Genomic DNA, 27,443 nt, shown 5'->3' with positions numbered 1-27,443 from the left:
CACCCCAGCATTCTGACGCAAGCTAAACTTTGAGAACCACTGGTCCAAAGCAGAGGTCAGCAAAAATTTTCTGTAAAATGCCAGAAATTAAATGTTTTAGATTTGAAAGTCCATACTACCTCTGTTGTAACTACTCAAAAAGCAGCAGTAGTCAATATGTGAATTAATGGGCATGATGGTTTTTCAAAAAATTTTGTTTGCAGAAACTTGCAGTGGGCCGGAGTTAGCCCAAGGGCCGTTGCTGAGCCGTGCGTAGAAAACTGGTGGGAGGAGGGAGCAGCAGTTTTGCTCACTGCTTCTCCCTTCTCACCTTTACCTTCTTGTTGGTCCTGACACCTAGTGATGAGTCCAGATGGCACCAACGTACCTCTCAACGTGCTTCCACTTGAGAACAGTGCACAGGAAGTACTCGGAACACTTAGTTATTAGTGTTATGACACAGAAAGGAAAGCAGTGGAAAGGGATAAACACAAAGACACCAGTTAGTCAGTAAAATTCCAGGGCTAAGAAAGAAAGGGTAGCCTTGATACTAAAATATAAACTCCATAACCATCCAAATTTTTGTGTCACTTTTCTAATAGAAATACTCCCTATGACCCTATTTGCTATTCTTAGGAAACAGAAAAAAAAAATGAAAAAGAGCCTGACACCCTCATTCACTCAAAAAATACCTGCGTAGGACTGACCACAGTGGGATTGATAGCAGTCTCTGCATGCAGGTCCTACTGGACTGTTCAGCAAGTCTCCAGTGGAAATGATTACCTTCTCTCCAAAGCAAAGGCTCTCACATTCTGTCAAACATCAGAACACCTGGAGGTCTTCTTAAAGCAGATTGCTGGGTCTCACCCCAGAGCTCCTGGTTCCGAGGGCTGTCTGAGAAGTCCCATCTCTAACAAGTCTCCAGGTGATGCTGATGATGCTGGTACAGGGACCACATGTTTAAAACCACTGCTCCAAACCAAGCTCTTCCTTTTGTGTTTCCAGTCTTAGTTGGTAAAATTATCATTTTACATATCTAGGCTCCTAAGCAGATCCGTGGGTCATTCTTACTTATCCCTGTCTCTCACCCTCACGTGAAATATCTGCCAAGTCTAATCAAGTTTGCTCCTCCCATATTTTGGAAACCCAGCCCCTCTTTACCATCCCCATTGTCAATGAATTAGCTTACACCATTGTCCACATACTTTCACATATAAAAAATATATTAAAAAATAGCGAAATCCATAAGGCTACAGAAGTGAGCAGGTATAACTGTAGGTTGCCGAGGACAATAGGCCTGGGGACTTCTCCAACCATCTCCAGGAATGAAGGCTTCATCTGCCTGCACAGCTCTTCCCATTCATTCAGTGGGGAAGCCTGATTTCAGGCCCTCATAATCATGTCTTGAATGTTTTTGAATATTTTTCAGGCATTCTACTGAATTTGAGATTTAGCCCTTCAAACACACTTTCTACTAGCCAAAGTGAAAGTTATAAGTTAACTTTCATTACATTATAAGTTAATGTATTTTTTACATTATAAGTTAACCGAATGCTCATTATCTCTCCTCAAAGCTTACAAAATGAACATCAAGCTCATTTAGTTTTGCATGCACTGTGTATCAGTCATAGTTCCAACAGGATACAGATATCATACTCAAAATAGGATAATTCAAGAAGGGTTTATTTATAAAGGTGAGGGTGTGGAGCAATGATTCTCAAACAGCAGCAGTTTTACCCCTGGGGACACTGGACAAAGTTTGGTTGTCAAGACTAGGGGTAAGGGAGGTTGGAAAATACTACTGGCATATGATAGGTAGAGGGCAGGGATATCGCTTGAGATTGCTTAATATCCTACAGTGCACTAGACAGCCCTGCACAACAAAGAATTAGATAACCCCAAACGTCAATAGCGCTAGCGTTGAGAAACCCTGCCGTGGAGTGAGCTCTCATTAAATATTTGCCATATTGAACTAGGCCTCAGCTGCAAATGCAATTCCCTGGGGTGACTAAGTGCTGAGTCAACTGAAGAGGCTGACTCTCACCTTTGACAGGTGGTCTGTGTAGAATGATGGAACCTCCATCTCACGTTGGGCTCTGATAGCTCATGCAAGTTCACCTTTGGGGAAAGGTCTGATCTGCACCATTGAGTAGCTGTTATGTGGCTGAGGGTTCCCAACTTTCCTGAGATGCTTTGTGAGCCTCTTGTGTCAACATATTGTTCCAAACAAAATCCTCAAAAATAGTCTAATCAAGGTGAGAAAAAAAATCACATGAGTGCATTCATGAAGTACGCGCTGAGAGCTGACTATATTCCCAACGCTATTCAAACCCAGCAGGTGGGGGCAACCCAATGTAACTGCAGGAAGGTTTAGCTCTGATGTTACAGGTGAATCTTTTCTTAGCTTTTAGGTTAGAGAATGAGATTGCTTTTTTTGCATGCCCCTTACACAAGAAAGAAGTGAGGTCCCAGTGAAAGCCCAACAAGATGGAAAGGAGAGAGAAAAGATTTCCTTAGCGACAACCTTCCATGATGTCAAATGAAACCACCTACAGTTTTGAATAAGTAGATGTTCTATTTCCAACCCCATGGTGCTAGAGAAAACGGGGCAGGCATTTGTGTGCTTGGCTGATTTGGGTTCGGAGATATAAGCTTATGAGTTATTTCTCAGAGATAATTAACTAATATCTACCTCAATGAAAGAAGAATAGTCGGTAGTCTGTAGTGTGTCATTTGTGTTGTACTTGACCCAAGTATATCCATTTTTTTATGCTAAGACGGGTGGAGTAAACACACAGTGCAGTGGCCTCTGTTCTCTTTCTTGACTTCACAACAGAGCTTAGCAATCAATCAGGGCACTCTGCCCCTGAGCCTGGCAGTGGCCTCGGGTTCCTTTTGCATGTAACACTCCAGGAGGCTACTCTTAGTAGGAATGGACACTTCAGGTAAAATCTCCTTGTGCTTCCTTAGTAAAGGTACTGACCTTGAATAGGCCTTGTTAACATATAATAAATATGTAGCTAGGAAGAGTAGCTTTATGACACTCTTATCATTTTATTTAGTTTGTATCTTCCTTAGTAGAAACCTGACAAGATAGAATGTGGAACAATTTAGTTCTGATAAGATGGAGCCAAAAGTGGGCAGAAATTATACAAGGCGATAGGTGATAAATTTATATTATAAATGTTTATCTTCCATCGGAATCTCTTTCCTGAACTTCGAACTCATATGTCTAATTGCCTACTTGATATCTTCACTTGCATATTCAACAGACACATCTCAAAAATTAAAACACCCTAGGGACTTCTTCTGGTCCAGATGAAATAACAGAGACTGGATTTAACCACCACCACCAACAGCCCAACATTACACAACTGGCAAGCCAGACAACACATACAAAACTACGGTTTCTGGACCCTGCATAGTAGGGGTGTGGACAGTGATCCTCAAGAGAAGAGAAAGGAACAAGAGGAGCCCCCCACAGGCTCTAGTCTGCTGCCTGGAGAGAGTTTCCAGGCTATCGAGCCATGAGAAGGAACCTGAACAGAGCCAGCGTCTTGCTGCATTGGGGAGATAGAGCCTGAGTTCAGGGAGACCACGGCAGCTAGAACGTGTGAGGCAGATCCCAGAGAGGAGAGAGCCTCGCGGAGAGACTTGAGCTCTTGTCCGAGTAGCTGTTGGAGCATAGGTGAAAGGAAACTACCTGAGACTAGAGAAAATACCTTCCAAAAGCAACAGCAAAACAATTCTAATAAAGAAGGACACACAGAGTTGGGAATACTTAATATTTCCACCACCTTGTAATACATGGAGCACTGGGTGAAACCCTTGGAAGAGGATCGTCTTAATGTCGGGGATAAATTAGTTCTCGACCAAAGGGTGCTCTGAACTCACACTAACAAAACGTAGATCTCAAAAGGATCAGACTGACCTAAGGAGGGTTCACCGCACCCCAGACCAACGTCCACACTATTTAAATGGGTACAACAACATCTAGCACCCAACGACATAAAAGTCATAATGTCTGTCTTCAAATTTTAAAAATAGGCATCAAAGGAGCAAGACATATGAACTATTACCAGGAGAAAAGTTAATCAGTAACAACAGAAGCATAATTTACAGAGATGGTGAAATGAGCAAACAATAAATTTCAAACACTATTATGTTTACAGGTCATATGCCTAGGGAGGTGAGAGAAAATGTGGACATTATGAGGGAAGAAGGGGAAGATATAAAAAGAGTCAAATGTACTTTGGAGAGAGAGAAGAATAGTATCGAAAAGGAAAAGTGCAGAAAGGATTAACCACACATCAGTGAACTTGAAGGTGTTGAAGTGAACTTAAAGCAATAGAAAATATCCAAAATGAAGAACAGAGAGAAAGAGACTTTTTTTAAAAAACATCATCAGTGACCTGTGAGGCAATATCAAGCAATTGAACACCATGTAATTGGAGATCCAGAAAGGGGAGATGAGAGAAAAAGTAGTTGAAAAAATAATGACCCAAAATGTTTTAAGTTTGATGACAAGTATAAACCCACGTGTCCAAGAAGTTCAAAGAACCCCAAACAAAGGAAACACAAGGGAAGTCACAACAAAGCACATCAAAATCAAATTGCTGAAAACTGGTGACTAAAAAAAGATGCAACAGCAGCTAGAAAATAAAGCTATAATAAATTCCAAAGGTAAAGTCCAGGACGACAACAGAGTTGTCAGAAACTATGAAAGTCAGAAGCAATCAAACGTATTGGGAAGAAGGGTGGAGACTGCTAACCTAGAATTCTGTATCCATAAAAATACCTTTCAATAATGAAACAGAAATGGTTTCAGAGCCCCCCTCCCCCAAAAAACAAACTGAAGGGATTATCACCAACAGATGTATCTCAAAATAAATAAATAGTAAGAGGTATTTTTCTGATAGAAGAAAAACTATGCCAGACAGATGCTAATTTCACCCTACATAAGGACATGAAAAGCATCATAAATAGTAAATTGGAGCTAAATATAAAAATTAAAATGCCCCAAACTGAGCTCCTGAATTTTTTCTCAGAATCTGCTTCTTGTTCAGCCTTTTCTATCTCCTTCAATGGCAACTCCATCCTTCCCTCTGAAGGTCAAACATTTTCCAATCAGCATTGACTTGTCTTTTTTGCACACGTCCTACAGCAAATCATCAGCAACTGCCCCTGGCTCTAACTTCGGAACATGTCCAGGGACTCACCTCCATATCCATCTATTAGGTGCTCATTTTGCCTCGGCCTTCTAACTGGCCTCTTGGCTCCTACTATTACAGTGATTCACGAGGCAGCAGTCACAGTAACCCTGTAACAGTGCATGACACTTCCTATCACACCTCTACTCGCGAAGCTCCAGAGGTCCCCCATCTCACCCAGAGAAAAGCCAAAATCCTGCTATGGCCAACAGGCCCCACAAGGCCCGCCTTTGTCCGTCTTTGCACCTCTCCGTCCTGTCTCTGGTGCTCCCCCATCACTCAGCTCAGGTGCACTAACCTCCTCAGATTGGGAGCTACTCTCTCCCTTCAGCACTTTTTGCGTTTTTCTCCGCTTACACCATTCCTCTCCAGACACCAAGATGGTTTATTCCCTGACCAGCTTCAAGTCTTTTCTCAAATGTCGTGTATTCACCGAGGCCCTGAACATGCTATTTAAAGTAGCAACTTTCTGCCCACACACTCCTCCCTCCTTCCCTGATTTATTATATCCATGGGCCTTGTGTATTATACAATGTGCTTACTATCTCATCTCTCTCGACTAGTACATACATTCCATGAGGGAAGGAATTCTGTCTTTTTTTTTTTTTTAACCGCTGAAACTATAGTGTCTAGAGTAACTGGCAGGCATTTAGTAGAGATACATATTTGTGGAATGAATGGAGCAGGATGTGCTTGACCAAGACCTGCAGCTGTAGTACATGCTTTTTGTCACCAGAGAGCAGCAGAAGAGCATTAAGTCTAATGAAGGAACCTGAAACTCTCGAGCACACAAAGAAGACAGGAGGAATTTTTCAAATCCAAGTCAAACCAGGTTAAACACAACTAGTGGATTTTTCAAAAACAGTGGATCCTGAATGGAAGGGGAACTCAGGGGTAGCTGAATCAACCGCTGTTTTGCTCTGTGTGATTTTGAGAGTCATTTCACTCTCTGGGCCTCAGTTGGCTCATTTTAAGTCAAGGGTTAGCACTGGATTATTATTATTTTTTTAACTCTGATTCACTTCTGGCCCATATATCCCATGATTCTAAATCAAACAGGACCCCCACTCATTTACCACATCTTCAATGTCATATTCAGGCTAGAAGGTACAGTAATGTATTTCCCATAAAGTTGTATTCAAGCTACTGGAATTCATTTAACTACCCACAAGTTCAATAGAAAGACCTTTTTGGTGAAGGGTCTTTGTGTGAAGTTAGACTACATCAGTGAGTGAGCTTGACTCAATTTATTTATTTCCACATCTTATTTTTTTAAGCGAGACAGAGTAATATTTCCTGAATGGAAAAAACCACAACGCTGGAGATCCCAGGTCTCTAAGATCATGTCAATTAAATGCTGTGGTTTCTTTCCTTGTTATTACTTTTGGGGAGAAACTAATGTACAGCAACTTGAGACATTACCTCCCAGTGAAGAGACCGTTTAAATGTATCCATCTAAGGAAATGACTAAATTTATTTTCTTAATGATGGGGGAGTTTTAATTTTTTCTGAAAGAAGTAGGATTTCTAAAATTGATCAGTAGAGGGCAGTAAAGAGCTGCATATGACTAGTCAACAAAGCATTTGAAGAATAATTGTTTTTAAACTACGTTATTTTTGTTTTACTCGCCCCTAATAAAATTCACTCACTGTTTTTGTTGGTTTGAGAAAATTAAAGTGTTTTCCAAGGATCTATGGAGATTAGTTCAGTCACCGAGTTAGCATAGCACCTCAGAATAAAATTTATGTAACATCCCCCAAACTGCACTCTACCATTGACAATACAGCTCACTGCCATATGCAAGACAAATCCCTTTTTCATGATTAAATATTTAACTGACTTTAATGAAAGCCATCTTTTATGGGATTAAATGCATTAATTTCTTTTTTAGGCTAATTTCTTTTTCTGCTCTGACATTTGACTTATTTCAGAAGGTCTAATCCACGTGCATGTCTCACAGAATTTTATTTGCTCATTAAAAAAGCAACTGTGGAAAGACACAGGTTGCACTCCTTAGTGCTGGCTATTATTTTAAAGCAGGATCAACACAGGAACTTGGTTTCTTTGGTCTAATTCCTTTGATGTAAGTGGATGTCTCTCATTAGAAAGAAACAAAGAAAAAGGTATCCATGCCATTTATTTGAAGAGCAGTAAATAAACACATCTGATTATCTAATTTTCTGACAGAATAGAAGGTCAGTGTATCTGGAATGAATCAAGCCATCCAAGCTAGATGCTGGCTGTGTTCTTATAATATCTAGTAATTTCCTTAATAGCATTTATTGAAACTGTAATCAGATAACGATTTGAGTTTTTCTTCCCTCTATCTTTACTGCCTAGAACTATATCACACCCCCAGATCCTGTCGAATCTCTCCCCATTCAGGGTGGTATCCCTGGCAATTCCCTAGTGTTTAGCACATAACGTGGTAGAACACGTAAATCTAATAAATGTTTCTTGAATAAAGAGTTGTCTAATTTATTTATTCTCTCTACAGAATACACAGTGAACAAAACAAGTTTCATGCTCTCATGAAAACATTCCAGTAAGAGGTAGGAGAACAGGGGAACAGGCGTATAGACATGAATAATTACATAACTGACGCGTCAGGTCGTGGCACGTGTCCTTAAACGCTACATCGGGTCCCGAGAGCCTGCTTTGGTAACTGACAGCCAAGAGCAGAGCCGAAGGTGCCATTCTCTGAAAAGCAAAGGAGAGTCTCCCAGGCAAGGGAATAGCTTGTGCAAAGGCCCTTTGAAGGACTCTGGCAAGTTCGAAAGGTCAGTGAGTCCAGAAGGAATCACTGAAGGCAGCCATGGCCATCATCCTTGCCGTCGCTGCAATGGGAACTGGAGAAAGTGGCTTGACAAGTGTGGCAGAAGGAATGCAGTCAAGAATTATCATCTAATAAGAAACACAAAGGAATCCTGTCTTAAGCACTCAGAGGCAGGGTGTTCCATACTCTTAGCACCTGCTTCTGCAACACTGTACAAAGAATCCTTCCTAAAAGCTTAGGGAAATATTATCTTAATGTTAACTGAAATATCAGGATACAAAATTGCTTAGACAGGATAAGTGCAACCAGGGAAGGACTACTAAAAAAATAAGGCTACTTATGCTCATTCATTAAAACATTGTTTAACAAACCCTTAGTGAGCGTCTGCTAGCGCGGGACATCATTCTTAGTGCTGGGTTACAACAGTGAACACAGCAGAAGAAAACACCTGTCCTCATGGAGTGTGTATATATATATGTATATATTACTGAAAGACAGAGCCAGCAAATTTGAATTACACAGAAGATGAGATCATTTCAGCTGTGACAAGGGCTACAGATGAAAAATGCCAGGACCCACTTGGATGGCTGGAAGCCTCACCAGGCCACCTCACAAATAATCTGTCCACCAACCAACACAGCAAGCATTGCAGAGGTTTCCTTTAAGCAGCACAATAATGGAATGATTTTCTTTTATTTTTCTGCATTTTCTTAGTTTTCTTGCAATGAGAATGTTCCTTGACTTATGTCATCAAATTAGCAAAATGTACTAAGTAATACATTGAAGGTAAAGTTAGGCACTTCCTTTGGCAAAGGAAAAAGACAGGTATAAAGTAATATTACAAATGAGTTTAATTTAAAATGACAAAAAATTGAGGTCAGTGATTTGCTGTATCTGCTTCATAACTAGAACACGTTTTTCCAGAAACTGATCTCTCTTCCCAGAAGTATAAGAAAACATAATTTATTATTTTCAACACAGATGTTTCCTTCTATGATTGACAAAGAGTATATCACCGGAGATACCATTGTTAGCCCTGTGTGATCAAAGAGATACTTCTGCCGTGTTGTTGTAGATGAGCAGCAGCAGGTGCTTTGCAGAGTCTGATCCACACGCAGTGGAGGTGTTAGTGCACCTCAGCAGAATAAGCTCCTTATTTTAAAAACGTTCAGACTCAGAGTCACAACACCGTTGACTGCAGCCAAACCAGCTGTGGAAATGGGCCGTCAATAGTGATGCCCATTACTAAAGCAGGACACTGGGCAGGGTACTGTTCCCGATGCCTGAGATAGAGGAACTTCGCTGCCCCAGTCCTCAGATGACAGCATGTGAGACACCAGTGTGTCACGTGACTCAAAAATGCCACCCCACCCAGCGTGACATTGCTGAGGAACAACACAAGTTAAGGATGGAGACCAGCTCACTATTTAAAAAACACAATCTGCTGAAAGCAATGCAATACAGAGGACACTATTCAGAACCTTCAGTAAACAGGAAGAAAAGTTCCACTTAAGTTAATCAAAACCCAAACAGACAGAAGTATTACTTCCTTTGTCTCTGTTACCACACATAGGAGTTTCAGGGTAAAAATTAATGTAACCACTAGAAAAAATGGGGACAGGGTACAAGAGGAGTCAATAAAGTACCAGAACAGATAAAGCTGATACACTGGGCCCAAGTCTCACAAAACTGCAAGTTATTTTTGCCGCAATCTTATGTCTCTCTTTACTTCCCCTCTCCTACTTTAGAAACTCAATTTTTTAAAAAACACTGTTATCGGGAATAGCATTCAGCAATTCTCAAGGATAAGCAGGCCTCTCTTGCTATTTTCCCAGGCTTTCCTTTTTTTTCCTTGAAAGACAAAAAAAAAAACAAAAAAACAAATACAGGCAAAAGGGGAGACTGTCTGGCATTGCCTGGCTTCCCATCATGCGATGCTGATGTAACAGGCTGGGGGCGCACCGACTGGCTGCCTGCAAACTGGTCATGCTCTCTTCACACACAGAGCGGCAATCAGCTTACAACTAAATCACATCTGAGCACAAGCTGTTGCCACAAAGGCAGCCAAAGAGGCAGCATTCAAAAGCGGACAAAGCGCCCCTAAAGCACGAAAGAAAAGGAGCCCCTGAGGCTGCTGAGGAGAGAGGCTTCCAGCATTCACACCCACTCTGTGGTCGCACAAAGCTAGGGCTTTGTTCGACTACAGAGGGCCAATGACCGACAGAACACCCTCTGAAGTCCACACTCAGAAAAAGTGCATGTTTAACATCAGGAGTGAGAAGCAAGTGCCAGGTTATAGAACCAACAAATAAATAAGAAGATGGCGGAAAAGAATAAGAAGGGAAATGCAGTGTTATGCGTTAACACCCAGAACTGTTATTTGTTACCTCCTAGGCTTCCAATGAACACCACTAATTATTCACAGGCAGAAATTTTGTGACTTGCATGCATATACTTTGCTTGTCGTTTGTCTTCTAACGTGTGCAAGAGAGTCATTTCTTGAAGGTGCAAATGCTTTTTGTTGGAAACACTTAAAAATTATAACACTGACCAGAGACGATCAAATAGTATCTGAAATATAGTTTAAGTATAAAAAATCTGTTCTTTCTGGACCGAAATTGTTATTTACAATCCCATTACTGGTGACCTCAGAAATGGGATGTAACAGAAATGGACCAGCTCTGACGTAAAACTGGCCCTGAGGTCTGAAGCACTTAGGGACAGCGCAGGCTCTCCTGTCCACCAATGTCATCTACTCATCTGTCTGCCCGTTCCCACCTATGCATCATTCTATGCTTTTAACACTCTCCAAGCAGCACACATATTGCTTGTCTGCAGTTACCACTTTGTCATCATCTTCCTCTTCTGCAAAGACTTCAATAATCCAAATTACATCTTTTATGATAGACAAGTTCATAGAGACATTTGGTAAGATCTATGTATGGAAACTTGCTTAATTCCAGATTGATAACATGCATATGTCAACTTCCGTCTAATTGAGCTAAACAAAATCATCAAAACATTAAGCCTGCTAAAAACGGAATGTGAAAAAAGTTGACTGTGAGATATACAGGGTTTTAGAATTAGACATGAAATGAGAAAGAACACTGAGAGATCAGCTCACACGCATGCGTAATTTGTCCCATTTATTTCATAATGCTAACTTACAGTGACATAGTGCTTACTGTTTGCTTCATAACTATTCTAAGCACCTAATGAGAATTAACTTGTTTAATACATAAACTAGTTTTGTGATATAAATTCTATTAGTTATCATATTTTACAGATGTTGAAACCGAGGCCCAGAAACTTGCCAAGGCCACGCAGCTAATCCTCGTTAGAGATGAGATTTGAACCCAGCAGCCCAGATCCAGAGGCTGAGCTCTTGACCTCTCTGCTACGTAACTGTTATGTTAAATTATTTTTAAGATTTATTTTCTCAGCCCTTTCAAGGAGTATGACACCTATTTTTTTTAATTAAAAATAAATGTTAGCATTTCCATGCTACCCGCAGAAGGGCCCATATGGCTTTGTTCTCAGTTCCTACACTGCATTCTCGGTTCCCACATAACTTAAAGGAAAACTTTCACAAAGTCCTGAGTTCTTGATGTCCTGCAAATGAAGCAGGGGGATGTCCTCAAATTCCTCGAAGCAAGAACCCATTCAGGTGGCACCAACCTTGACTTCCAAGTGGAACAGCACACCTGCAAAAGGAAAGGTGGCGGCATCTACACCACAAATCTGAAGAGAACCTGGGAGGAGCTTCTGCCTGCAGCTCGTGCCATTGTTGCCACTGAAAACCCCGCTGCTCTCAGTGTCACCTCGTGCAGGAAGCTGCGTTGAAGGTTGCTGCTGCCACTGCAGTCACCCCCATCGCCAGGCACTTCACTCCTGGAACGCTCACTAACCAGATCGGGGCAGCCTTCTGGAAGCCGAGACTTCTATGGTTACTGATCCCAGGGCTGACCACCAGCCTCTCACAGAGGCGTCTTATGTCAACCTGACCATCATTGCTCTGTGTCACACAGACTCTCCTCTGAGCTTTGTGGACATTGCCAACCTGGCAACCACAAGGGGGCTACTCAGTGGGTCTGATGTGCTGCCTGCTGGCCCCCGGAAGTGCTACACATGTGTGGCACCATCTCCCGTGAACACCCACGGGACGTCCTGCCTGATCTCTACTTCTACGGAGATCCTGACAACAATGAAAAGGAAGAGCAGGCCGCTGCTGAAAAGTCCGTGACTAAGGAAGAATTTCAGGGTGCGTGGTCTTCTCTGGCTCCCAAGTTCACTGCTGCCCAGCCTGAGGTCACAGACTGGTCTGAAGGCGCAGGTGTCCTCTGTGCCTATTCAGCAGTTTCCTACTGAAGACTCAGCTGCCACTGAAGACGGGGCTGCAGCCCCCACCACGCAGGCCCCTGAGTGGGTAGGAACAACACTGAGTGGTCTTAAGCGGTTCTTCTACAAACTCAGAATGGAAATAAGGTTGATGGAAAAGAAACAGTATCTTAAAAATAAAATAAAATAAATGGCAACTGATTAATTTGCAAAAGTAAATATGAGCATCATGCAGATCGAACTGCTATGTCGGCTTAGCCAGCCTACAATTCCAGCTACCGAGGAAGGGAAACCATAGAAGGGGTGCTTAATAAGGAAGGGATTAGAAAAAAAGGAGTTAACTGTGTGTGTTCATGAGGGCTTCACCTTCATGCCCCAATTATCTCTCATAGACCTCGCCTATTAATGTCATCGCATTGCGAATCAGGATTCCAACATAGGAATTTCGAGGAGACATAAACATTCAGTCCATAGCACTCTGTGGTTCAAACGCAGGACAGCATCAGGTCCCTAATGCATGCATCTCCACCAGGGCGGAATCCAGCCGTGCTGACCAGGTTCCAGGGCGTTTCTGAGAGCTGGCTTTGAAGAGTCAAAATCATCTTTTGAGACTTTTGTATTGGAATATTTCACACATTAACCTTTCTAAAAATAAGCACATTATCTTCATATGTTTCACATTTTCATGTGGAGGCCATCATACAACCTGAAGCAGAATACATATTTAGGGCTAGAGTGTCAACAAGGAGGACTTTGAGGGCAAGCAGATTAAGAACGTACCAGAGTACAGCTTCACGTAATGCGGACTAGAATTTTAATGCTGTGAAATATAACAGTAATTTCAAAAATTGATTATATTTTAATTGAAACTATGTTAAATTATTTTAAAAGCATGTGGTCATTGTTGAAACACCTAGAAAAATAATCACAATAATGCTATTAATTTGGTGGTAAAAAGGCACCAGGTGTTAGACCTCTGTTCAGCAACCTCAGTACTTGAGTTCTGGCTCAGAAAGAACTCAGAACCAAGACTCAAACTGTAAGAAAATGCTTAGTTAAAAAGTCAAAAGGTTAAAGAAGTGAGCCGTGCGAGAAATGGGGTCAGGAAATGAGCTACAAAGGCAAAAAGAAGTTCTATTTTTGCTTAGGAGAGAGAGAGAGAGACGCCCTGAGAGATGAAAGAGGGAGGAAAGGCTATTGCGAGAAGTAGAAGCTGAGTCCGGATAGTGACCGACTCTATTCCACAGTCGTGCCTACCATGCTGCAGTTGGACTGAATGCTTAGCAAACAATTTAGACACTTTCTGTGCCTTTGAGAAAAAGAGGGTGGAGAAAGGGGTGGTTCGGGACGCAGAGTCTACAGTCCTTCTACTAAGGAATGTCTTATGACCACCAGGTGCAGCGCCTTCTAACGTCTGTATGGAATTGAGATGGAGAGTCACTTTGTGAAACATGCTCAAATTTAATCCAGAGAAATCTTACTCATTAATTTTTGTAAAAGTTACTGAGAGGGGACTCAAGAGTTGGCAAATTTTAGCTTAAGGTAAAAAGTTATAAGTCTAGCAAGTAATGTGTATATGAAAGCTTTTGTTTCAGAAACTACAGATAAGGCCTGTCCTGGCTCCTGGGAGGAACAGCCAACCTCCTGGGGCACCGCTAAAGATGTACCGCCTGGGGACAAGTGGAGGCATCCGGGCCTTTGTATTCCAGGGAGAGACAGATGACCACCCGCCATTGGGAACAGCTGACTGCCCAGGACAGGAATGTTGCAGCTTCTTTCACCCAGTCCTCGCTGAATCTCAAAGCCCTCACTGCACCTTGTTTATTCCCCATTATAAAAAGTCTGGCCTGGAAAGAGAAGAGAAGATGGTCTATTTAGGGTATGAACCTGCCATCTTCTCAGATCGTTGGCCATCTGAATAAAGAGCCCAGAAAGATTCACTCCCTGTCATTGCCTATTGGGTTTGGTAGTGACAGGCAGCCCGAACGCCAGTGTCTCTTCTGGTTTCGTTACTACTAAATACAGAAAGCGATTCACTTGAATAAATGCACAAGACAACATTATCATTGATCTCATGGTGGAAAGTCTGTAAAAAGGATAATTATTACTTGGTGAGGTGTGTACTCTCTGCTTTGCTAGTGAGGGTGTAAATTGGAATATAAAATCTTATGTGGAAAGAAATTGGTATAAACAGCTTTATAAAATTGGTATAAACATTTGGTATAAACACTTTTATATCATTTGATCCAGTGATTCCATTTCTAGAAGTTGTGTCACAAAAATAATCAAAAATACACTCAAAGATTGATGTGTAAGAATATCCCTCATAGCATTATTTATAATGACAAAGCATTGGAAACAAACTAGATTTATAAAATTAAGTAAATGGTTAAATTATTGATTATATTATTCATTTAACTGCTGTGCCAATGATCACCCATGTTTTAAAGGATATTCATTACCCAACTCCCTCAAGAGGTGGTGCCAATTATTCCCCCTCAGCTCTGTGCTCAGTGGGCTGTACTCAGCTTAGTGGTCCGGCTCTCACCCCTGTGCCCAGCCTAAGGCTGCTGCCTTGCCACATCCCTCCAGTGTCCTACAGTGGCTCTGATCTGCATGTCTCCTCAAAATATCGTGCTGCAAAATCAGGTTTTCCAATCCCCAGTCTCTCATCTGCCTTCCCCTCACCCACACACCTCAGGAGGGAGCAAGGCAGAAAATACCTCAGTCCTGGATCTGAAAGCTACTGGTACTGAGGGACCCAATCAAGGAGGAGATGCATGCAGTATTTGGCTACTTCCCAACCACACATACAACAGGGGCCCACTTTCTGGGAAACCTGTGTGAGGCAGAACCAAGGAGCTGAGGGAAAAGTGGTCCAGAGGAACTCAAAGCAGCAGCTTGGAGCTCTGTTAATTTTAATAATCTATCTATTATTCTTAATAATCTATCATTATACTGAAAGCAAAGAATTATAAAGCACTGGACTCAGAAAAGAATTTGTTATGCAGCCGTTAGAGGTATTACAGGTATTCATTAGAGGTATTCACTTTCTCAACATTTTTTTTTTGTTTGGTTGTTCGTTTTAGATAGGGAGGAAGGGAGGGAGAAAGAGAGGGAAAGGAACATGGATGTGAGAGAGAAACATCAATCAGCTGCCTCCCTTATGCGCCCCTACCAGGGACTAAACCTGCAGCCTAGGCATGTGCCCTGACTGGAACTCCAACCAGAGACCTTTCGCTTTGTGGCACGATGCCCAACCAACGGAGCCACGCCAGTCAGGGCTGCAATATTTTTAAGTGTTCCTTTATTTTGTCTCAGGGAAATTTTTACACAGCAGGGTCAAGAACTATAGAAATATCCTGGATGGGTGAGAAGAATGTCTTTCTTTGTAAAGTGGGAATAAGGTGGTTATGAATAAGGCAGTAGAAGAAAAAGTGGTTTGATGCTTTTGTTATAGGTGCTTCCCTTGACAGATAAATTTTAGAAATAGTACACCTGGAAAATCCTCGTCAGCATTATCCAGGCAGTAACTTTAGCTACATGCCTTGGAGCGCTAAAGTTGTTGTGATCCCACATTTCTAATGAGAGAGTAAAGTATCGGGAATTTCATGAGTTCCTTCCATCTATATTCAGACAAACAAGCAAAAGTAATGCTAAACATACAAAAAAACCAAATCATTTCTTGGGTTTTGGGGCAAGGTCCCAACTTTTTTTTTTTTGAAGATTTTATTTACTTATTTTTAGAGAGAGGGAGGGTGAGGGAGAGAAACATCTATGTGGGAGAGAGAAACATTGACCGGTTGTCTCTCACATGTGCCGGACAGGGAAACCTGGCCCACAACCCAGGCATGTGCCCTGACTAGGAATCGAACCAGCCACCTTTCGGTTTATGGGATGACGTCCAACCCACTGAGCTACACCAGTCAGAGCAGGACCCAACTTCTTATTACAAACTACAAAGATCTTTTCACAATTATTCCCATACCAAAGAGCTCCTTTATTTGCAACAAAAGCCAGATTTTCAAACCCCTCCTCCAAACCACTATTTAATTATAAATTCAAACTGCTTCAAAGAGAAATACAATCAAAGGAAAACATGTTTGCAAAACTTTAGTGGTAAAAGAGACACAGTGGGACTGATTAAGTCTGCCTTAAACACCTGCATTACAAAGCAGGTATGACAAAAACCCCTTTTGCTAAATTACTGTTGTTCTTGCAGCCGATGATGACAGGACAGCAGCAAGAAGCCCCAGGAAATTATGAACACCCCCCCCGTCACTGATATTATGAAAATAATCTTCACAATAGTGCTGGATACATTCTTTTATTATAACCTACCAGTTTTTAATCAGTAAAAACTTTCAAATTTTTGAAATTATCAATTTGTGTATTTGATTGAGTTTGCATAAAATTAAGTGATTGCAACCACATAACACAAAAGAAAGCTTTGTGTTTTCCTCTGCCTACGGCTTCAAAGGAAAGCACGAGAGAAGTAGAGGCCTTTCCCCAGGAAACAGTGGCTTATAATCACATAGCTTCCAGTTACTCAGTGCTGAATTAATATATGAAAGAAAGAAAAGTTTTCTTCAGGACCATTTGAATAGAAGGATGAGAATGCCTTAAAGAGATGTTGAGATGGAAAGAAGCCTTGCTAAGAAAGAGTATGCATTTTAAAGGCTCCAAAAGAAACTGCAAATGGCTGTGGGAAAGTAAGAATGATTCATAAAGATCTTGAACTTGGTCTTTGGAGAGAACAAATATATTCCACCCTGTGCTTACAGCATCTAATCCCCATCACCTCCACATGAAAGCCTTTAATGAAAGCCAATTACCTCACAACATGCCACTAGAAAGAATGACCCGTCTACTTTCCGTTGCTGACTGAGTTACAAGGGGTTCCCATGGCTCAGGCAGCCTCATCACCAGCAATGCCTAGCATGCGGAGTGTGAATGGTGGGTACATAAGGGTACCAGGGGTGGTGCTGTGGGACATCCGAAGGTTCCTTGTTATACAGCAACAAAACAGCCTGCCAAAATGGTGAGAATAGCGAGAGCAAGGGGAAGTTCAAGAAAACATAATTAAGTGGCATTCTCTGTAAAATTTCATAAGGTACCTAAAACAGTTGAAACATAGTTCATGGCACTTAAGTAAGAAAGGCATTTTAGAGCATAAGAGTTGCCCAAGCCTCATGTTGTAAGAAATACAACCATTGTTTCAATTACTTTCACTTTTGTTTAGTTTGGGTTTTCAGATTGGAAGTTTTCTTGAATTAACTTTTTCCCATTTTACTTTTTAGCATTTTATTTCACATGCGTTTGTATATGTATAGATATGTGTGTGTGTGCTAGTTTTTTCCTTGAACTATATGACAGTTGGTTGCAAACACCATGCCCTTGACCCCTGAATACTTCTCGTCTATTCCAAGAACAAAGACGTTTTCTTACATAATTGTTGAATTCAGGAGGCTTTATGTTAATGCAACACTAAACAACGTAAAGCTTATGTTCAACGTTCATCAATTATCTTAATATCCTTAATGGAAGTTTTGTCCCAACCCAGGACTTTGCATCACACGTACTTGTCAGGTCTCTCTTTAGTCTCCTTTACTCTAAGATAATTCCTTACTCTTTTTCTTTCATGGTATTAACCTTTTTGAAGATTTTGGCCATTCGCTTTTGTAGAATGCCCCTCAAAGTGTCTGATATTTCCTTCAGTGTATGTCTGCGTCATATATTTTAGGCAGGAACAGTACACCATTAGTGCATCATAACAGGAAGCTCAGATGTTTCTTAGTGATGTTAATTATAAAAACTTGGGCAAGGTGGTATCTGTCAGGTTTCTCTACCATGAAGTCACTGTTCTAATTTTTGTAATTAATTTGTTATCTCCGGGAAGATACTTTGAGATAATGTAATATACTGTTCCTTGTTAAACTTTCACCCAAGTTTTAGCATCCATTGATGGTACTTGCTTAGAATAATTTTTACGTGATGGTTGAAAAATCATTTCAGTATCTATTGAAGAAAACTATATAATTAGAAACTAAAAGAGAGATTTCAATTTTGTCATTTCTCACTTCTATGTGTTTAGATGTATGGAGAGATGGATACCTGCGTAATTTGATCAAGCATGAAATTTAATTGATTTCTTAAGACATACAGAAATATTTCCCAATCGCATTTTGAGTAAAAAGCTTTTCCTCTCATGAGAATCCCTAATGTTTGCATAAGTGCAAGTGCATGCAGCAGCTGTTATTATGTATTTCTTCCTAAGAAAGTTCTGCAGCATCATACTATATAGGATACATTGGCGTGTTTTTCCCCCAATTCAATTCTTTTTTTCCCCATGCAATTGTAGGGTATTTACCCTTGTAGTCAAAAGGAATGGTGGATGGATGTCCAAGGGGTGGACATATTCTTTTAATATCAGATGCTCTGGGCCCAGAACCAGTGTGGGAACTTGAAAACTGTTCCATAAATTTAGGTACATAGAAACTAAGCTTGTATGTTGCATAAAATGGATTGTCAACAGACCATGTTAAATCAATGAACCTCATTAACTATATAATGAGTTGTTAAAAACAAGATAAAAGAAACCTTTCTAGCAACATATTGAAAGTAATAATGGATGTAATATGTAAAAATCAAAATTGAAAAAATTATACTCAAAAAGTTACATTTTACTTATTCTAAAGTAAAAAAGGGTAAATGTTTTTTTCCATGCTTCTTAAATTATGTCTCGGTCGGGAAAAAAATATAAAACAGAAGTTTTGATTTATTGATAATAGAAGCAGGTCAAGATAACATCATGTAGCCTGAGTGTTGCTTGTGTTGTTTTCATTCCATCAATAACCATATCCGCAGTGTGTGGAAGAGCACCCAGCATGTAGGAGAAGTTCCACAAGCACATGTTGAAAGAATAAATTCTATAAATACTTGATGAAAGAATAAAATCTGTAGACCCTTACGAGTCTCCTCATAGGGAGGCATGTAGTGTCGGCTGAGTGTTGATTCTCAGCTCTCAGAACAGGCAGGTTCCAACAGAACAAAGAGGCAAAGAGGCCGTTGTGTTTTCTAAGTACACACAACGTTGTTAAATACTGACAAGCAATCCTGGAAAAATTCAGTGTCTAACTCAATTGCGAAACTTGTAACTAAAATTGCTTTGGTAGAAGAGTTTCTTATGTGCTGCCCTGTGAACCTGATAAATTATACATCAATGCGGAAAGTGCTGAGAACTGCAGGCTTGACTAGTGTAATGGAAATATTACTGAACTTGAAGTCAGAGGCTTGGGTTTGAGTTACAGCTTCTTCACTTAATTAGATGAAGTGAGTAGCCCTTAAGCAAGTTACTTAATCTTCTGCAGTTAACTCTGCCCATAACTAATGTGGTACATAGGCTAAAATGTTTTATAAATATTAATGTATTAAAGGAATTATTATTTTGAAAGTCCACATAAGAAAGCCATGTACATACTGTACAGTTTTATTTTACAATTTTAATTCTCCTAATGGGCAATGTATGGGTATTAGAATAGATTGAATTAATAATGACCCTTAACACTGAAGTTCCCTAGACATGCCTAAACTGTTTTAGGTTGAACTTAGTGTGAAATGACATCTGTCTAGCAGCTCATCACACTGCCACTCCATGAACTCTCAGAATAAGATCAGAAGGTCCAACAATAATTTAAGCTCCATAAAGGCAGAGATATTTTTCCTGTATCCCCAGTATGTACAAGAGCATGTAGCATGTAGGTGAAATTCTCTAAATATCTGATGAAAGAATAAATTCCATGAATACTTGATGAAAGAATGAAACGTGTAAGACCTAGACCAGCAGGACTAGGAGTCATCCTGTGGTCGGAATCTGGAAAGAATCTGAACTGATAATCTGATGGGAAGAACAATTACTGATCTCTGCACGGTACACAATCAAGCAATGCAAATCCGCTGGCCTGAAAGAAGAGAAATTTTTGTCTTAATCCCATTGCCTTTCACTGACTCAGAAGCCCAAAGCATTTCCCAACCAGAAATCAAGGCATATACCTCTCTCCAGCCAGAACACAAAAACCTGATTACTGGTTTCCATCAACCTCCATCAATCTATCTCTTTCTATTAAAAATTAGACTAAAACTCCCAGAAAATAAGTAAGCAAAAAAATAGGGACGAGAAATGTTTATAACACCCTGGGAGATGTAGACTTCATAAATAAAAGTATATGTACATATGGAGGTAAAATGAGCCCAAATAGAATTGCTTGTGGAAAATTATGTTTTTCCATAATTCTAATATTTTAGCATTTCAAATAACCAAATAGTAGAGATAAAATAATATGTCAGCCTAAGTCAAACAAAACCCCATGCACTATATGTCTGGCATATATTTAAATTAGCCTAAGAGGTAAGCAGTAATTCATTACCCAAGTTTAGATCTAAAAACATATTGACTAAAACTTAGTCTTTACTCTCCGTGGCTTAGTCTAAAATATCCCATCCGAAATACCAGGATGGTCCATTGCTGTCCTCGAAAGTCCACGTGCTCAAGTGCTCAACTAACTAACGCAAGGCTCAGGAGTGGTCAGTATGAGGTGAGTTCCAACCATGAAGATGTCACTCATTGCTAATTAGCACACAATCTCAGAAATGGATATCTGGTAGTGGAAATAATTGTCTGAGGACTGGCGTAATGTATGTTGAACTCTCAAAGGTAAAACTAAAGATTTGCTAAGTGTGTAGACTGGCTAAAGTGGCACAGACAGACAGGTAAACATATATAGACAGACAGACATGGACATGTATGCATTTTTAAAAGACATTTATTCTTCCTAACATGAAAGATAGAAGAGCCCAAAAAGGCCAGCAGCCATACCTGCAGGGAGGATGCCTTATACTAAACCCCTACCTCCTTCAGCTCCAGAGGTGCTGAAGATTCCAAGTGAAAGTATGTTAGTTTTTCCTGGTGTAGCAAATATATCCATTAAAATATCGTAATGAGTAGATGATATTTTTAAAATTTTAAATGACTTTTTTAATTTTCAAAAGATTTTAATATCCATATGTTCTAAACTTAATGTTACCAACACTTCCCAAACAGAAGATTGTAAGAAACCACATGTATTTCAGCTAAAGGTTCCAGCTAGATTTTTAGAGAAAAGGTGAGTAATGAATTTTCGGGTGAACAGCAACTACATCAGGCTGCTGCTATGGTGCTTTGACGTCACTTGGCAGCAATCTGCGAGATTAACAGGAAAGAAGACAAATGAGTTTTTGGAAGGTGTATTCATTGGGACCCCTCTTCCCGCCTGACCCCAGCTCTTGCATTAACGAATCTGTACCCAGACTTCTCACCACTGAGAAGGTGTCAGGCAAACAGGTAGCACATTCTGCAAATGCTTTACAGGGTTTGGGCTCCAAGCTGCCTTCAGTTGTTGGCATAGCCAATAAGCTTAAAGCTAACTTAATGTCAGAAACCAATGGTGGTGTACCTCTGGGCAGTGTGTTGCCAAAACTGGTTAGCTAATGCACAGCTCAGAGATGCACATGTATTTTTTATTTTCTTGCAAACCTGGGAAAAATGCAAGCTGTTGGCGGATATGTTTATGTTAGACTAGATTTCTTTATTTTTAATAAGGCAAACCATTTTTATATAACTATAAAAAGAACACTTCAAGGGCTAAATACCTAACCAGCTTGTATTGGCCATCCTGGAGTATATATTAAATGACTTTTTATACATTATAAAAAATGCCCTATGTAACTTTTGTCATTGTCCCAAGTACAATTCCATTGCCACCTGAGTGATCTGAGAAGAAAAGCTTTTCGAACACATGCATAAAAAAAAGATTTTGTAAGTATCCTATAGGCACCTCAATAATGACCACTGAAATGATAAAATCTGCCTGACAGGCTAATCAGAACATCTTTCTCTCCATATTGTGATAACCATTTCCCTATTTACATAAATACATGGTTTTAGACAAAGCAATCATTTTGGTATCTTTCTATCATTTCCCCCAAATATTGGAGACTTTTGCAGACATTTTTGTAATATAATTATCAGTTTTTCTGACACTTGTTTTGTGACATGAGAACCCCCACTAATTAGTTCTCTGGGAATGGAGTCCATTGCAATGAAGGTAACTTCATTAATTTTTAATTGTTATATCTGTTTTAATTATGTGTGATGTGGCCCAGAGGCAGTCAATGTTCCTAATAAATGGTACACACACACACACACACACACAAGTGTGTGTGCTAAACTGAGCTCCACAGGGTCAGGGATCTTTGTTCACTACTGCATCCCTAGCACCTAGGTCAGTGCCTGGAGCATTAAAGGGTCACCATAGACGTTTGTGGAAAGAATGGTGACATCCAAAGCCCAGTGGTTGTGGCTTTATTTTTTTATAAACTGAAGATTCCCCAGAGCAACACTGAAAAGTGGGGGATCATTTTCCTTAACTTCATCCTCATGTTCTGTACTCTTCCATTTCCCAGTCAAATCCACTTTGCTCCCTTGGGGCCTCTAATAGCGTTAAATAGCATTACTATTCATAACTTTGACAAAATGCTATGTCCAAAAACTGAACTGTGGACTTTACACTTTCATTTAATTCCCATGGCAGTGTTATTAATCAGGTAATGCTATCTCATTTAACAGACGAAGGAAATTGAACTACAGAATAAGTGCCTTGACTGTACTTGAAGTGAGTAAAGGGTCTGGAATCAGACCCCAAGTGCCTCTAACCAGGAGCTCTGACCTCGTCATCTTACCGTGGTGCCTCCGCATGGCCTCCTGCCTTACAAAGTCCTCCTTACTACCATTACTACCACAAGGTGAGAGGACATGCTGCTCTTATGTTTATCTCTAAACCCCACTTCCCTTTTCAGGAACAAATCCTGCTGCTGCTGCTTCCAAAATGTATCACTACGGGGGCTAGTTCTCTCCACTGCCCCCACCTCAGCCCACCTGCAAACCCCTCTCGGGGGCACTAGTCTCACCGCCCCCAATGTCTCCACTGCCCCCAGTGTCTCCATGCTTTCACTGTGAAGCATTCTCCATCAAAGAGCCCAGATGTCTGACTTTCAAAGTTGGATATCTTGTAACTCTATGTCCCCTTACAAAAAGCAAATATATTGTGTGTAATAAAAAAAAAATGTATGAAGAAAAGTAGAGAAAACATCTATATAGCCACTGACTGTTTTAGGAACTAACACTTACTGTATTTTTCAGACTATAAGACTCACCCCCCAAATTTGGGAGGAAAATAAGGGTGCGTCTTATAGTCCGAATGTAGCTTCCCTGGCTCGCTGGGGGTGAGGGTGGTGGCAGCAGTGGAGTGGGGTCACAGGAGGCAGAAGCAGGGTCACTGCTGCAGGAAGCCAGTGGCAGCAGGAGTGGGGTGATGCTGCGGGCCCTGGGCTGGGAGGAGGGGGTGTCCCAGTGGGGAAAAGCAAGGGAGGCAGGAGCAGAGTCCCTGCTGTAGCATACTATAGTGCTAGGGAGGAGGTACAGGTGGTGCAGGCACGTTAGGAGAAGAAAGCCTGCAGCACCCGTACGTGCCTCCAACACGTGACTGGTGTGTCCCCCATTAACATTAACATAGACAAATTCCACTGCAGGATCACCTGTCAATGTGGCCCTGCAGCTGCTGCAAAACTACAACTCCCATCATGCTTGGACAGGTTGGGATGATGGGAGCTGTAATTTGGCAACAGCTGCAGAGCCACACAGGTTGTGCAACACTGTTGTCCCCATACAAGAGTGTTGCACAACCTGTGGCCCTCCAGCAGCAGATCTCCCCCATAACAGTGTCAGCAGCAGATCCCCCCATAACAGTGTCAGCAGCAGATCCCCCATAACAGTGTCAGCAGCAGATCCCCCCATAACAGTATCAGCAGCAGATCCCCCAAAACAGTGTCAGCAGCAGATCCCCCATAACAGTGTCAGCAGCAGATCCCCCATAACAGTGTCAGCAGCAGATGGCCCCATAACAGTGCGTCATCCACTGATGTTCTCAGCTACAGTGCCCCCATAACTGTGAAGGACACGGTGCTGATAGTTCAGTCATTTTGTATTTTGTTGTAGAAAAACAGGATAACCTGCCATAGTCTCCTGCTGAATCTACCGTGATTGTGGAAAGATGTCAAAGCAGAAAAGGATTTCATATACAATCCCTTTTAAACTGGAGGTAGTGAAGTACGCCAAAGAACATGGGAACAGAGCAGCAGAGAGACACTTTGGGCCACCTCCAACCGAAAAAATGATACGGGAATGGAGGAAACAGGAGGATCAACTGCAAAAAACGGACAAAACGAAACAGTGTTTTCGTGGGCATGCTGCAAAATGGCCACAGTTAGAAATAGACATGAAAGAGTGGATCACACGTCACAGGAACAATGGCTTTTCAGTATCTACAAAAATGATTATCTATGAAGCCAAACGGCTGGCGGCAGAGAAAGGCATTGAGGACTTCACTGGATCCCCATCGTGGTGCCACAGATTTATGAAGAGATGTGGCCTTGCTGTGCGCACCAAAGCTAGGATTGCGCAAAAAATGCCTGTAGGATACAAATCCAAGATTGTGTCTTTTCACAAATTTGTACTGGATGCAAGAAAGAAAAATGGATTTGAAATACTGTAAGCCATTGTAAATTGTGCTGCTATGAACATTGGGGTGCACGGGTTCTTTTGGATGGGTGTTTCAGGGTTCTATCAGCAAATGAGTGGATCAAAAAATTATGGTACATTTACACAATAGAATTCTACGCAGGAGAGAGAAAGAAGGAGCTTATACCCTTTGCAACAGCATGGATGGAACTGGAGAGCATTATGCTAAGTGAAATAAGCCAGGCAGTGAGGGACAAATACCATATGATCTCACTTTAACTGGAACATAATCAACAAAAGAAAAAAGCAAACAGAATATAACCAGAGACATTGAAATTAAGAACATTGTAACAATAGCCACAGGGGAGTGGGGAGGGGATAGAGGGGAGAGGGGTCTATAGGAGCTACTATAAAGGACACAAGGACAAAATCAAGGGGGAAGGTAGGGGTGGGGGAGGGAGGTGGGACTGGCTGGGATGGGGTGGAGGGAAGGGGAGAAAATGCAGACAATTGTAACTGAATAAAAATAAATAAATAACTCTAAAAAATAAAAATAAAATAAAATAAAATAAATGAAATACCGTAAGCCAGATTGGGAACATGGATGAAGTCCCATTAACCTTTGATGTTCCATGAGACAAGACTGTTGATGTGAAAGGAGCCAGAACCATAACCGAGAAAACCTCAGGGCACGATGAAACCCATGACACGGTTGTGTTGTCCTGCTGTGCAGGTGGCGCCAAACTGCTACCAGTGCTGACTTCCAAGAGAAAAAACATGCCAAATGAGGCAATCCTGAGAGGAGTTATTGTTCACGTTCATGAGAAAGGATGGATGGATGAAAATGGCATGAAATATGGATAGAAAAAGTGTGGTCCAGACGTCCTGCAGGGCTTCTGAAAAAACCTGCTCTGTTAGTGCTTGACCAGTTCAGGGCACATATCACTGAAGCCACAGAAAAGAGATTTAAAGAAGAGAAAACCCATGTAGCCGTAATTCCTGGGGGGCTTACCAGCCAGTTGCAACCTCTGGACGTTTCCATCAACAAGCCATTTAAAGTTTTCATGAGAGAAGAGAGGAACGAATGGATGGCTGCTGGAAATCATGATCTGACACCAGCTGGACGAATGCAGAGCCCCACTACTACCCCAGTGTGTGAGTGGGTGAAAACCTCACGGCAGTCAGTTCAGGATGAAACCATCGTGAGGTCCTTCAAGAATTGTGGCATCAGCAATGCCTTAGACGGCTCTGAAGATGACATCCTCTGTGAACAGTGTGAAGATAGTGATACTAGTGATTCTGAGGAACTGAGCTTCATAAATGTGGACAGTAGTGAGGAGGGGTTCTTGGGGTTCCCTGATGATTAGAGGAGTTTCCATACTTAAAGCTTAAAGTCAGTAACAATGGTTGTTAATGCTGCTGTTGAGTTCTGTTTACATTTACATTGGTGAAATTTTATGTTAGTAAATATTTTACCACATTTTTTGCTTCAAAATTTTTTTTCCTATTTTCCTCCTCTGAAACCTAAGTGTGTCTTATGGCCTGAAAAACACGGTAACTAATACATTTAAATCTTCTTTTTCTCTCTCCCTTATTAACTTTCACATTCACTGTCCTCTAAAACTCCTATATTTGATATTTATTCTGCTAGCAAACCTCTTTTTTGTCTACCACATATCTCTACTTCGGTCTACTAGTACACACACATCTCCATTTCTGAATTTTTAAAGTTCAATATAAATGGTATTACATTGTATTTGTCCTTTGGCAATGTGTTTTTCACTCATTAATATGCTTGTGGCATTTATTCATGTTAATTTTCACATCTGTATAACATTCCACATTATGAATAAACAATATTTCATTTATCCATTCTTGTGCTGATATATGCTTAAGTGGTTTACAGTTAGCCACTGCTATTATTGTACAAACAGTACTGCCAAAGGTTATTTCTACACATCATTCTTGCTATATAATTTTGGGAGAGTACTCTTAAGAATCGTGCTAAGACTAAAGAGCTAAGCAAAAGAGATCTTCAACTTATGCTGTAGAGTTGACCCAATGTAGTTAATGGCAATGGTTCAGTTCTTTTGGAAGGTACAGGTAGTTCCAAGAGTCAGAGGAAGGGGAAGACCCTCTTCCCCCACAACTTTATCTGAAGGTATTAACGAAGATTATATTTAGCAAGCAGTCATATTACTTACACTGTTAGCCCAATTAAGTTCCATCTTTTCTTCTTTTAGCATAAAGCTCATTGTATAGACAAATCACTCAAGGCAGGTGTGGCAATATTTGTTTTCTCTTGACTTGGAGTTGACTATTTTTTTAATTTTATTTTTTAATTAAAGTTTATATTGAATGTAATTTTGTATCAGTATCAGGTGTACAACATAGTGGTTAGACAATCGTATAGTTTACAAAGTGCCCCCCAACATATTTCCAATACCCCCTGGCATCATACATACTTATTACACTATTATTGACTACATTTCTGTGCTGTACTTCACATCCCCGTAACTATTTTGTA

General features: G+C 40.8%; 1 pseudogene; it reads left to right on the top strand.

Moving 5' to 3' along the window:
* The first annotated feature begins 342 nt into the window (after positions 1-342).
* Positions 343-23,246, top strand: LOC112297237 (small ribosomal subunit protein uS2-like; annotated as a pseudogene).
* The last annotated feature ends 4,197 nt before the right edge of the window (positions 23,247-27,443 follow it).

The sequence above is a fragment of the Desmodus rotundus genome, chromosome 11 (genome assembly GCF_022682495.2).
Source record: "Desmodus rotundus isolate HL8 chromosome 11, HLdesRot8A.1, whole genome shotgun sequence".
Lineage (NCBI taxonomy): Eukaryota > Metazoa > Chordata > Mammalia > Chiroptera > Phyllostomidae > Desmodus > Desmodus rotundus.
Note: the sequence above shows the minus strand (reverse complement) of the source record. Positions and strands in the feature narration are given on the sequence as shown.